Raw genomic sequence first — 12,828 nt, 5'->3', positions numbered from 1 at the left:
TCAAATTATTTTTGTTGCTACTTCCTAACTGTAATTTTGCTACTGTTATGAATCATAAAGTAAATGTCTAATAAGCAGGATGCATTTTCATTATTACAAATTGAACATAATTAAAGCATAGTGATTTATCACAAAACAATATGTAATTCTATATTGTGAAATATTTATTTCTCATTGAAAATAAATGAAATTTTCCCTGGAAGCATGATGTAGCATGGATAACAGTCTTCACGCCAGGTACTTGTATGTGGGTGTATCAGCATGTGGGCAAACCCGCCTGGAGACAAAGAGAGGAGTGGTGTTTTGGTTCCTAAGACCATTGGAAATATGTGTTTTCCGATGGTCTTAGGCAACCCCTGTGAAACAGTCGTTTGACCCCCCCAAAGGGTTCATGACCCATGGTTGAGAACCGCTGCTTTAGGTAGTGTTGCCATTTTCACACTATTGAGTCTTAGGATGCACAAATAGAATACGCTTCCATTTGCATACATCCCTTTTGGTCTCTTGTAGTAATGATCTGTAGTTTTCGTCATACAGGTCTTTTGTTCATTTGGTTAGGTTTATTCCTAGGTGCTTCAGCTTTTGCATAGCTGTTGTGAATGGTTCTGATCTCTTGATATCTTTTTTCTGTATTCCCATTACTGGGATACAGTACTCAAATTAATTTCCACTTGTTAATTTTATATCTTTTTACTCTACTAAACTCCTCTATTGTTACCAGCAATCCTATTGTGGACACTTTAGGATTCTCAATATATAAAGTCATATGAACTTCAAATAGCGAAAGCTTACCTTCTTTACCCAGTCATACACCCTTAATATCTTGCCGTTGTCTTCTTGTGCCTTGCCTAGGATTTCTAGCACAATGTGGAATAGAAGTGGGGATAAGGAGCATCCTTTCAGGTTCCCTTTTCAGGTTTTCTCCATTGAGTGTGATATTAACTATTGGTTTTCCAGATATAGCTTTTATTGTATTGAGGATTTTCTCTTCTGCTCCTATCTTCTTGAGAATCTTTATTAGGAGTGGATGTTGGATGTTATCAAATGCTTTTTCTGAATAAATTGATATGATTTTATCATTCTTGTCTGTTTTCTTGTTGAAGTGGTGGTGGGTTATATTAATTGTTTTTTGATTATTGAACCATCCCTGCATCCCTGGTATGAATTCCACTTGATTATTATGTATTATGTTTTTGATGTGTTGTTGGATTCTATTGGCCAAGGTCATGTTGAAAATTTTTGCATATATGTTCATGAGAGATAGGGCTTTTTGCTCAGTTTTGATCTCATGTTTATGCTGTCTTCATAGAATGAGTTTGAGAATTTGCTGTTCCTTTGTATGTTCTGGAATAATTTGAGTGGAATTAGTATCAGCTTTTCTGGGAATGCTTGATAGAATTCTCCTCTGTAGCCATCTGGACCAGGGGCTTTTTTATTTGGGAGTTTCTTGTCTTGATGACCTTGTTTATATTTTCTTTTGTTTGGGTCTCTTCAAGTTCTTAATGTCCACATACGTTAAATGGGGGAGGGAGTGATTTTCCAGGTGTTTGTCCATGTCCTCCAAATTACTAAATTTATTCGAATACAGTCTTTCATAATATTATGTAATTAATGTTCTGATTTCATTGGTGTCTGTTGTGACTTCCCCTGTTTCATCCCTAACTCTAGAGACTCTTCTTTCCTTTTCGTTACGTGTGCTGGTGGTTTGTCAAACTCCTTGATTCTTTCAAAGAACCGTTTGCTCTGCTGATTTTTTCCATTGTTCTTTTGCTTTCGAGCTCATTCATCTCTGCACAAATTTTTATTTCTTTTCTTTTCACCGTCCTCTGACTCTCCATCTATTTTTGTCTGTGAGCTTCACCTGTGTCTTTTGAAGAAAAGCAATTGATGGATTTTGTTGTCTAATCCAGTCTGCTACCTTTTGTCTTTTATTTATTTATTTAAAAATACTTTTATTCGGGACTCACATATGCTTTAAAACCATTAACATTCAGTGTTATTAAATCAAAATGTGATTAGTGCTGTTATCTCATACTATTTGTATGTTATTTTCTTGGTGTGTGTGTATGCATATGGTATACGTATGTCTGTGTGTGTGTGTGTGTGTGTGTGTGTGTGTGTGTGTGTGTGTGTGTGTGTGTGTGAGAGAGAGAGAGAGAAGTTTATTCTTGGCTTTGTCATGTCTCTGTTGGATCTGTAATGTTTGGGTATGCTTTTCAGTGTGTTGGTTTCTGGATGGTGTTGCACATCTATGTTTGTGTGCAGCGGTTGTTGGTTTTATGTCCATAGAGAATTGGAAAGTATTTTTTGTAATGCTGGTTTTATTTTATGAATTCTCAAAATGTTTCCTTATCAAAGAAAACATTAATATCTCATTCAAATATACTAGAGAGCTTTGCTAAATAAAGGATTCTTGGGTTGCAATGTTGTTGTCTTTCAACTTTTGGAAGAAGTTGCTCCAGTTTCTTCTGTTCTGCATGATCTCTGCTGAGAGATCTGAGTTAGTTTTATGTGTTTATCATTATATATGACTGCTTTATTCTCCCTAGCTGCTCTCATGATTCTCTGATTCCCTATGAAATTGAATAATTGGAAAACTATTTCTTGGTGTGTCTTTCTGTTTTTTTTTTGTTTTGTTTTGTTTTAATCATTTTATTTGTGGCCATCCATCCATTCCTTGTGTCAAGCACCTTTGTACATATGTTGCCATCATCATTTTCAAAACATTTTATTTCCACTTAAGCCCTTGGTATCAATTTATTCCCCCCACCCGCCCCCGCGTCTCTCCCACTCTCAGGAACCCTTCATCATTTATAAATCATTTTTTTTCATGCCTTACACTGAATGTTGTCTCCCGTCATCCACTTTTCTGTTGTTCATCCCCCTGGGAAGGGGTTATATGTTGATCATTATGATCAGTTCCTCCTTTCTCCCCCTACCTTACCCTTACCTTCTTGGTACTGCTACTTTCATTTTTTGTCCTGAAGGGTTTATCTGTCCTAGATTCCCTGAGTTGCAAGCTCTTATATGTACCACTGTACATGTTCTGGTATAGCTGGATTTGTAAGATAGAAATCGGGTTATGATAGTGGGGGCTGAGGGAAAGCATTAAAAAAGTAGAGGAAAGTTGCATGTTTTGTCAGTGCTATATTTCACACTGACTGGTTCATCTCTTCCTTATGACCCTTCTATAAGGGATGTCTAATTGTTCACAGATGGGCTTTGAGTCTCTACTTTGCCGCCTCCTCATTCACATCAGTATGAGTTTTTGTTCTGGGTCTTGGATGCCTGATACCTGATCCCAACGACACCTCATGATCACACAGGCTGGTGTGCTTCTCCCACATGGACTTTGTTGCTTCTCAGCTAGATGACTACTTGTTTGTCTTCAAGCCTTTAGGACAACACATGCTATATCTTTTGATAGCCGGCATCAGCTTTCTTCACCACATTTGCTTATGCCCCCATTTTGTCTTCAGCGATCGTGTCCAAAAGGTGCACAGAATACCAGGTTATTAGAAAGAAGTGTTCTTGAGTTGAGCGAGTGCTTGAGTAGAGGCCCAATATCCATTTCGTGCCTTAATATTTAACATATATGTACATAAATATATATACATTAATCTTTTTCATATCATCGTATATAAATATATTCACATATGTTTGTTTGTTTAATCTAACTGGTATTCTCTCTGCTTCCCAAGTGGTTATTTTCTTTTCCTTTGTGATATTGGGGAACTCTTCTTCCAAGAATTCCCTTATTATTTTAGGTTTGCTTCTTTCTTCCTGCTTCAGGACCCTAATAATTCAAATATTGTTTCACTTCATGGTACATGGCATCCCACAATGTCCTCAGGCTTTCTTCAGTGTTTTTTTTTTTTTGACTCTTTCTCTGATGAATTCTGCCTGTCTATGTTTGAGATCGGTGATTTGGTTCTGCATTTCTGCCATTCTATGGTTAATATCCTTCATTTAAAAAATCCATTTGGCTATGTTATTCCTTAATTCCCAGACTTTTCTTTGATGTGAGTATTCTAGTATTTCTATTTTTTCTTTATGTTTTAAGGATAGATCCCCTAATTTTCTCTATGACACTAAGCAAAAGTATAAAGAATTCTTTCAGTAGTAGTTCAAGGGCCTAGGACTTCACCTTCTGTGTAAACCATTAGGACTGGATCATCTTTAGTCATTAACTTTAGTTTCTTTAGATTTTTATAGTAGCTATGCTTTAAAGGTGTTGGCTTTTGTGTTGCATTTTGTGTGAGGTGATGATGGAGCTTACTTTTCTGGGATCTGTAGGGAGGAGGAGCTGGTTTTTCAGGTTAGGGGAGGATCACATGGGTGCCACATACTTTGCAATCTCACAGCAAGATTTTCACTTGGGTAATCCTACATTGGAGCCATCTTCCCAGATCTCCAAACCACTCAGCTGCCCAGGTTGTTGTTTTTTTTTTTTAAAGTAATCCTACCAGAATGATCATTTGAACTCTAAAACCAATGCATCATGTTCTGTATCTCATGTGTTCATATTTCTAACAAATAAAATAAATGCATTCCTTTTATGGCATTCAATGGTTTTTAAGTGCAGATTTCTGCTATTCTACTCATATGTCAGACACAATTTCCTGATCCTCCCCACAACTGTGATAAAAATAAATTGAGTTACTAATTGTCAGGTGCCATCACATTGGATCTGAGTCATAGTGACTTTTAGTACAGCTGTCTGAAATACTCCTGATCCTTCACCATTCTCACAGTTGTTGTATCTAAGGCTGTTTTTGCACTCCATCTCCTTGAGGCCCTTCCTCTTTCACAATGACCCCCTCTTATTACCAAGTCCTTTTCCAAGGACTTGAAAACATATCTGTGGCACAAGAGATGAAGTCTGTCTATGTTCACTTTCTAGATTTACTTCTTCCAAGATATATGTTTGATTTGCTGGCAGTCTATGGTACTTCCAATATTCATCACTAAGATATAAACAAAATGCATCAATACTTCTTTTGTTCTTCTTATTAATTGTCCAATTTTCACATGCAAATTGGGTCTCTGAAAACATCATGGTTTCCCCAGAGTGGCACATTTGGTCCTTAATATTTTAAAGAGGTTATTTGCAACACATTTTCCCAATGAAATAGGATGTTTGGATTTTTGACAGCTGCTTCAATGAGCATTGATGAGATATAAAGCAAAATGAAATCCTTGACAATATCAATCTTCTTTATAACCTGCTGTTGTCCGTTAGTCCAATTGCAAGTGTTCTAGTTTTCTTTATATTGACTTGTAATCCACATAGAAGACAGAAGTCCTTGATACACATCAACAAGTGAATAAAGTCTCACTTTTAGGAACAGGGTGATGCTGCTTTCTTCTTATTATAATCCAACTTCTATGATTATTGCTCAGCATACAGACTGAATAAATATCGTGAGAAGATGCTCTCTGGTGCACACCTTGATGTTAAAGCATGCAGTTTTCCTTCTCCTTTTGCATCACTACCACTGCTTTTTGATCCATGTTCAAGTTTTGTATGATCACAATGCAGTGCTCTGGAATTTCCATTCTTCTCAGATTATCCAAAGTTTAATGTGGTCCACACAGTTGAATGCTTTTCCACAGTCAAACTACAAGTAGTGGGTTTTTTTTATATTCTTTGATTTTGTCCAAGATCCATCTGTCATTAGCATCGTCCTCTTCAGAATTTGACTTGATTTTTTGGCATCTCTCTGTCGATGTATACCTGTATCTGCTTTAGAATTATCACCAGCAAAATTTTACTTGCATGTGATATTAATGAGATTGTTTGATAATTTCCAAATTCTTTTGGATTACCTTTGTTTGGAATGGAGCCCTAGTTGAGCAGTGTTGACACCATGACTGCTAATCATAAGGCCAGTAGTTCGAAATTGCAAGAGAATGATGAGACTTTCTACTCCCTAAGAGGCTTACAGTCTCAGAAACGCATAGGGGCAAATATACTCTATCCTATAAGGTTGCTATGAGTCAGAATTGACTGGATAGCAGTTATTTTTTTGGAATAGACACAAATATGGATCTCTTTCAGTCAGTTGGCATCTTCCAAATTTCGCGGCATAGAATAGGAAAGTGCTACCACTACTGCATCCATTTTTGGGAAACATTTTGATTGATATTCTCTCAATTCTTTCAGCATTCTTTTTTGCCGATCCTTTTGGTGCAACTTGGGCATTTGCCTTCACTACCAATAGGTCTTCATCATATGCTACCCCTTTAAGTGTTTGAATGTAAAAGATAAAATAAAATGCATGTTTTTACATAAGCATATATAATACTCATATATTTTGACAATAATGACACCTTAAATTATGAACGGATATTCTTTAACTGATTATAATGCAATATTTAAAATGTTTGGTGTGGAGCATGTTCCTTAATAGTTTCAAAGTTTAAGTGGATGATTAAAAAGAGAATTATAACATATAGACATGTGCTGTCTAATACTATTAGATACATGTGGCTACTTAATATTAAATTTGAAATAATTGAAATTAAATAACAGTAAAAATTCAATTTACTGTCTCATTAGTTGTTTCACAAGCTCAATTGCCACATGTAACTGAGAGCTGACGTATTGTACAATACTGATTTATAGAAGATATTCTTTATAGATGAAAATGGTGATGTTGGAAGCTATGCCTCTGGCATTTCAAATGGCTGTAGGGTCACCCAAAGTGAACAGGCCCCATCAGTGCTTGCACATGAACTTCACAGGTAAGTGCAATTGTGCTCAAGATCATCTCATAATGGTTGCAGCAGTACAATGAAAGGGAGGTGCAAGAAAGTCAGGCAGGATTCAGAAAAGGGCATAGAACAAAGCCTATCATTGCTGAGGACATAGATGTCTTGACTCAAAGCAGAGAATACCAGAAAGATATTTACTTGGAACTCATTGACTATGCAAAGGCATTCACTGTGTGGACCATAACCAGGTATGCACAGCTTGAGAACAGGACTTCCAGAATAGTTCATTGTGCTCATGCAGAACTAATACATGAATCAAAAGGCAGTTGGGCAAACAGAACTAAAAAATATTGCATGGTTTAATATCAAGAAAGATGTCGGTCAAGATTGTGTATTCTCACTATACTTATTCAACCTGTGTGCTGAGTAAGGAAATAGAGAATCTGAATGATGTAAAGTAGAATTCCTCATCAGGATGTGAGGAAAGTTTATTAAGAAATTAAGATACACAGATGGCGCAACCTTGCAGAAAGTCAGGAGGACTTGGACCACTTGCTGCTGAAGAATGAAAATTGTAGTCTTCAGTACGGATTACTACTCCCTGTAGAGACTATCAAAATCCTCACAACTATACCAGTAGGTATGTGGGTAATGAACTGAAAGACGACTGAAGTAGTCATGGATTTCATCTACAGGGATTCACAATCAAAGCTCATGGAAGCAGCAATCAAGAGATCAAAGAACACTTACACTGGGTAAATCTGCTGGACAAGATACTTTAAAGTGATAAAAAGTAAGAATGTTACATTGAAGACTCAAGTGTACCTGACATGTCTTGGTATTTTCAAGTGCCTCATAAACATATCAAAGTTGGACACTGAATAAGGAAGAATAATCCATTAATTTGAATTATGGTCTTTGGGAAGAATATTGAAAGTATCTATGGATTTTCAAAAAAAGAACAATCTGTCTTAGCTGCATCCTGGCCCACCAAGCCCCAAGGATAACACTTCTGCTAGGGGTAGTTAAGGCACAGAGAGGACACTATGGCTGGGCCCACCACAATACACGATATCCCCTCACTGACCCACAGTGGGGCAGGGGGCAGCACTGGAGACACAGTACCGGAATTGTGCCAGGTCTGACACCCTACATTGGAGCAAACATGAAGGCAGTGCAACAGAGCAAAGCAACAAAGTCTCCAAAGAACCTCGAAAATAGACATCAGACATGCAGGGCAGGCCTTGGCACCTCATCAGACTCAATCAGAAAACACAAGGGTCAGCAGAGTGACCTGGAACTATTTATAGCCTCCGCCTCCCTTTTTTCTCCCCTCCTTCCTTTTTTTTTTCTATGTCTACATAAGATAGGCAAGATAAACAATTCCAAGGAGAAAACAATGGGACTGATGGTTCTGGGGGACAAGGGAGAGGGAGAAATGCGGGAAAGGGAGGGGAAAGTTAGCAAACCCAGGGAAAAGGGAACAACAAGAAATCTAAAATAGATGGCAAGGCAGGTGTAAAATGCCTGGTGGGGTTTGATCAAGGGCAATGTAGCTGAGAGGAATTGCTGAGAGCCGAATGAAGGTTGAACATGATAATGGGATAGGAATGAAGTAAATAGAGGAAGAACTAGGAGGCAAAAGACATTTATAGAGGTATTAATATAGGCATGTAAATATATTAATATATAACAATAGGGATATAGGCTTATGTACATATATTTATATGTTAAATATTATGGAAGCATACAGATATTGGGCCTCGACTCAAGTACTCCCTCAATGCAAGAACATTATTTTCTAATAACCTGGCATTCTGTGATGCTCACTTTCCTAACAGATCGCTGAAGACAAAATCGCTGAAGCAAATGTGGTGAAGAAAGCTGATGGTGCCAACTATTATGAAATAGAGCATCCGGGGTCTTAAAGGCTTGAAGTTAAACAAACAGCCATCTAGCAGGGAAGCAGCAAAGCCCACCTGGAATAAGCACACCAGCTTGTGGGATTGTGAGGTGTCCACAGGATCAGGTATTAGGCATCCAAGACCCAGAACGAAAAATCATGCTGATGTGAATGAGGGAGAGGCGAAGTGGAGACCTAAAGCCCATTTGTAGACTATTGGGCATCCCCTCACAGAAGGGTCACAAGGAAGGGACAAGTCAGCCAGAGTGAAGTTTAGCACTGGTGAAACAAACACCATTTCTCTTGTCCTTAAACGCTTCCTCCCCGTCACTACCCTGACCCTATTTCTACCTTACAACCCAGCTAGAAGGGGACATGTCCACTGGTACAGATAAGAGCTCTCAACACAGGAAATCGAGGACAGATAAACCCCCTAGTAGCGGTAATCAGAGTAGCAATAGCACAAAAGTAGGCAGAAAGTGGGAGAAAGGGGGAACCAATTGCAAGGATTGACTTATTGCATCCCTTCCCCTGCCTTGGGCGACAAAAACAGAAATGTGGTGAAGGGAGACAGCAGATGGTGTCAGATATGAAAACAATAATAATTTATAATTTATCAAGCTTTTATAAGAGTATAGGGATAAAACAGGAGCAGATACTAATGGCTAAAGTAGAAAGAAAATTGTTTGAAAATGATGATGGGAACATATGTACAAATGTGCTTGATGCAATTGATGTATGGATTGTTATAAGAACTGTAAGATCCCTCAATATAATGACTTATTTTTTAAATAAAATTTTTGTCCTGGAAGTACTACAGCCAGAATGCTCCTAATGAGCAAAGATAGTAAAACTTTACTTGACATATTTTAGACATGTTATCAGGAGAAACGAGTCCTTGGAAAATGACTTCATGCTTGGTAAAGTAGGGGAGCAGTGTAAAAGTGGTAGGTCCTGGGCATGACTGATAGAAAAAGTGTTGGCAATAGTGGCCTCAAGCTTAAGAAAGATTGTGAAGATGGTCCAAGGTCCAGTTCTGTTCCATTCTGTTATACCTAGGATCATTCTCAGTTGGAACCCACTGATGGCACTTAACAATAACTATGTATCACCAAGGGAATGAAGGAATGATTATTGATTTTATGAGGTCCTGTGAAGCAGTCGATGGAGCATTAGTCGGGAAGTGGTTACGTGTGGGGCTGCTGTTTAAAATCATTGTCAGCAGTTCAAAGTCAACATCTGCTCCTTGGAAGTTCTACTTTGTCCTATAGGGTTGCAAGACAAGCCCCGATTTAACAGTAATTTCCAAATGCACAATTCATTGACATAGGTTTTATTCTTGTTTGATGTCATCAGCACCACTATTTCTACCCCAATTATTTCACCAGCATTGAAGTACACTCAATTTTTTTCTAAATTAATTTATTGTTAAGTCCTTTAGAGTTACTGTTGAAAATTTATTACATATAGTTATTCTTTAAAGGAAGGCCATGCTCAGGACAAGCATGCTTTATTGATTGAGCTAAACTGGTTTTGCTTGTTTGGTTTTGGGTTGGTTGGTTCAGATGATGGATAATTTAAGATTATGTCAGGGCATTAGAACTGCTGGTTCCTCCAGTCATACTGGGACCAGTGTGTCGACATTCCATAACAATTTTAAATTCTGTTCCATTCTCTCGTCCCCTATTAGGATCCCTCTACTGTGACCCCGAACAAAGTGTCAGTAATGATATGCCCTCAGGAGCAGTTGTTTCTTGATCTCTTTTCAAAGGAAAGTACGCTTCACTGAAGCAGCTGGACTTGCCATTCGTTTTATCTGCTTCCTGGGTCTCCTTCCTCTTTTACTTCATTTCCTCTCCATTTTTTCCCCATCTTCATGTGGATCATCTGTCTTTTTAAATAACTCTTTTATTGGGGCTCTTACATCTCTTATCATAATCCATACATTCTTCCTTTATTTCAAGCACATTTACATATATGCCGCCATCATCATTTTCAAAGCATTCTCTTCCCACTTGAGACCCTAATCTGCTCCCCTTTTCTTCCCCCTCCCTCTCCCGCCCACTCTCCTTCACGAATGCTGGATAAGTTATAGAATATTTTTTCCATATCTTACATCATCCTCTGTCGCCCCTCATCCACTTTTACATTATTAGTCGCCCTGGGAGAGAGGTTGTAGATTGATCCTAGTGATCGGTTCCCCTTTCCTCCTCCCACACTCCCCAAATCCTCCTGGTATCTCTACTCTCCTTTTGGCCCTGAGAGGTTTTCTACTTTCCTTTTGGCCCTGAGAGGTTTATCTATCCTGGATTCCCTGTCTTTCAGCTCTTATCTGTAGTGGTGTGCATGTTCTGGTCTAATCCGATTTGTGAAGTAAAAATGAGGTCATGATAGTGGGGTGAAGGAAGCACCAAAGAACTAGAGGAAAGTCGTGTGTTTTATCAGTGCCATACTGCACCCTGACTGGTTCATCACTTCCCTGTGACCCCTCTGTGAAAGGATGTCTACAGATGAGCATTGGAACTCTACTCGATGCCCCCCACCCCCCTTCGCAATGGGTATGATTTTGTTCTTGGTCTTAGATGCCTGATACCTGATCCCATCTACACCTCATGATCACACAGGCTGGTGGGCTTCTTCCATGTGGTCTCTGCTACTTCTGAGGTAGATGGCCACTTGTTTATCTTCAAGTCTTTAAGACCCCAGAGGCTATATCTTTTGATAGCTCGGCACCACCAGCTTTCTTCACCACATTTGCTTATGCACCCAAGTTGTCTTCAGCGATTGTGTCTGGAAGGTGAGCATCACAGAATGCTGGATTGCTAGAACAAAGTGTTCTTGTGTTGAGGGCGTACCGGAGTCGAGGCCCAATGTCCATCTGTAACCTCAATGCTTAACATATAGATATGAATACATCCTTCTCATCTGGCCCTCCTACTTCAAATAAGGGCACCACTCCTAAGTAAATTCAAGATCTGGGGATAGCTTTTGTTTGTTTGTTTTTTACTCTCACGGAGAAACACTAAGCTCTGCTGATAAGCCATTTAAAACATCTTTTTAAAAAAAGTCAGACATCTTTTTTCTTTAAATAATTACATAATAGACATTTTATTCTTAAAAATCTTTTTTAGCAAGACTCTAACTTGTTTCTTGGAGTATGTGTTGTCTTTGCTTAGCTTGTCTGTCCACTATTCAATCCTTTAATCTGCCCAAACTAATCTTCACTTAATATTTAGAGTAGTTTTCTAATTCACAAATTTCACCCTGTTACCACTAGCTTCAAATTTCTCAGTAGCATTCTAATAACAAAAAACCAAAAGTGATATGCACTATTTTATTTTTAGAATCTCAGTTCTCCCTCAAATTCAAGTACTATGCATAGCAACCATATTTCAAGTTTCTTCAAATTGTGGGCATTATTTTATTAAACATTGTTTTCTCATAATCTGACACAGTGCTTGCCACTTACAAGTTTTCAAATTCTCCCATTATTTCAAATTTTATATTTATGAGCTTAAACCAGATAAATATATGATTTCTTGACATGATAAATCTATTTTTAAATTTTAGATTATATATGTTTACGTTATTATAGGAGTTATATGAAAATTCTCGAATTTTCTGGAGAGTGAAGCATTGGTATTGAAGCTTCTGGTCAACTGTCAGGTCTGACACTGTTCAGTGAAAATTGGCAGAGAAAATGTCTTGCTAATAAAGGATGAATATGTAACTTTATTTTTGCTGATCAAAAAGTAGCAATCAATTCTTTAGTTTTAGAAATAACTCCCCAAGGGTGACCACTAGTGACTGAGAACTAATTTAGTTATATGCTCATTTACTTGTACATTTTTATGGCTATTACAATATAATAACAAATAAATATGAAACTAAACAGAAATTCAGAACTATTACTTAAACAGGCTGGAGAATTGTTCTTACAGATGATCTTCCTTGATAAGTCACTTATCAAGTAATCATAACTTTCTAAACTTTTAACCGCCCTTTCTTAGATTTTTTTTTTGTTTTTGGGTTTCAAGTGACTGACTGGTTTTCTAAACAATTTCATTAAGATGCTCTTAAGTTAGCAGTGTAGTAGCTATCAAACACAACTTATTTCATCTTCTGAAATATGCTTATTATTAGGCAGCAGTAATTTTAAATTATTTTTTTAATTAGAAGCCGCGGTAAATACTAATTAAATATGCATT

The sequence above is a fragment of the Tenrec ecaudatus genome, chromosome 11 (genome assembly GCF_050624435.1).
Source record: "Tenrec ecaudatus isolate mTenEca1 chromosome 11, mTenEca1.hap1, whole genome shotgun sequence".
Lineage (NCBI taxonomy): Eukaryota > Metazoa > Chordata > Mammalia > Afrosoricida > Tenrecidae > Tenrec > Tenrec ecaudatus.
The sequence above is the reverse complement of the archived record's forward strand: the minus strand, read 5'-3'. Positions refer to the sequence as shown.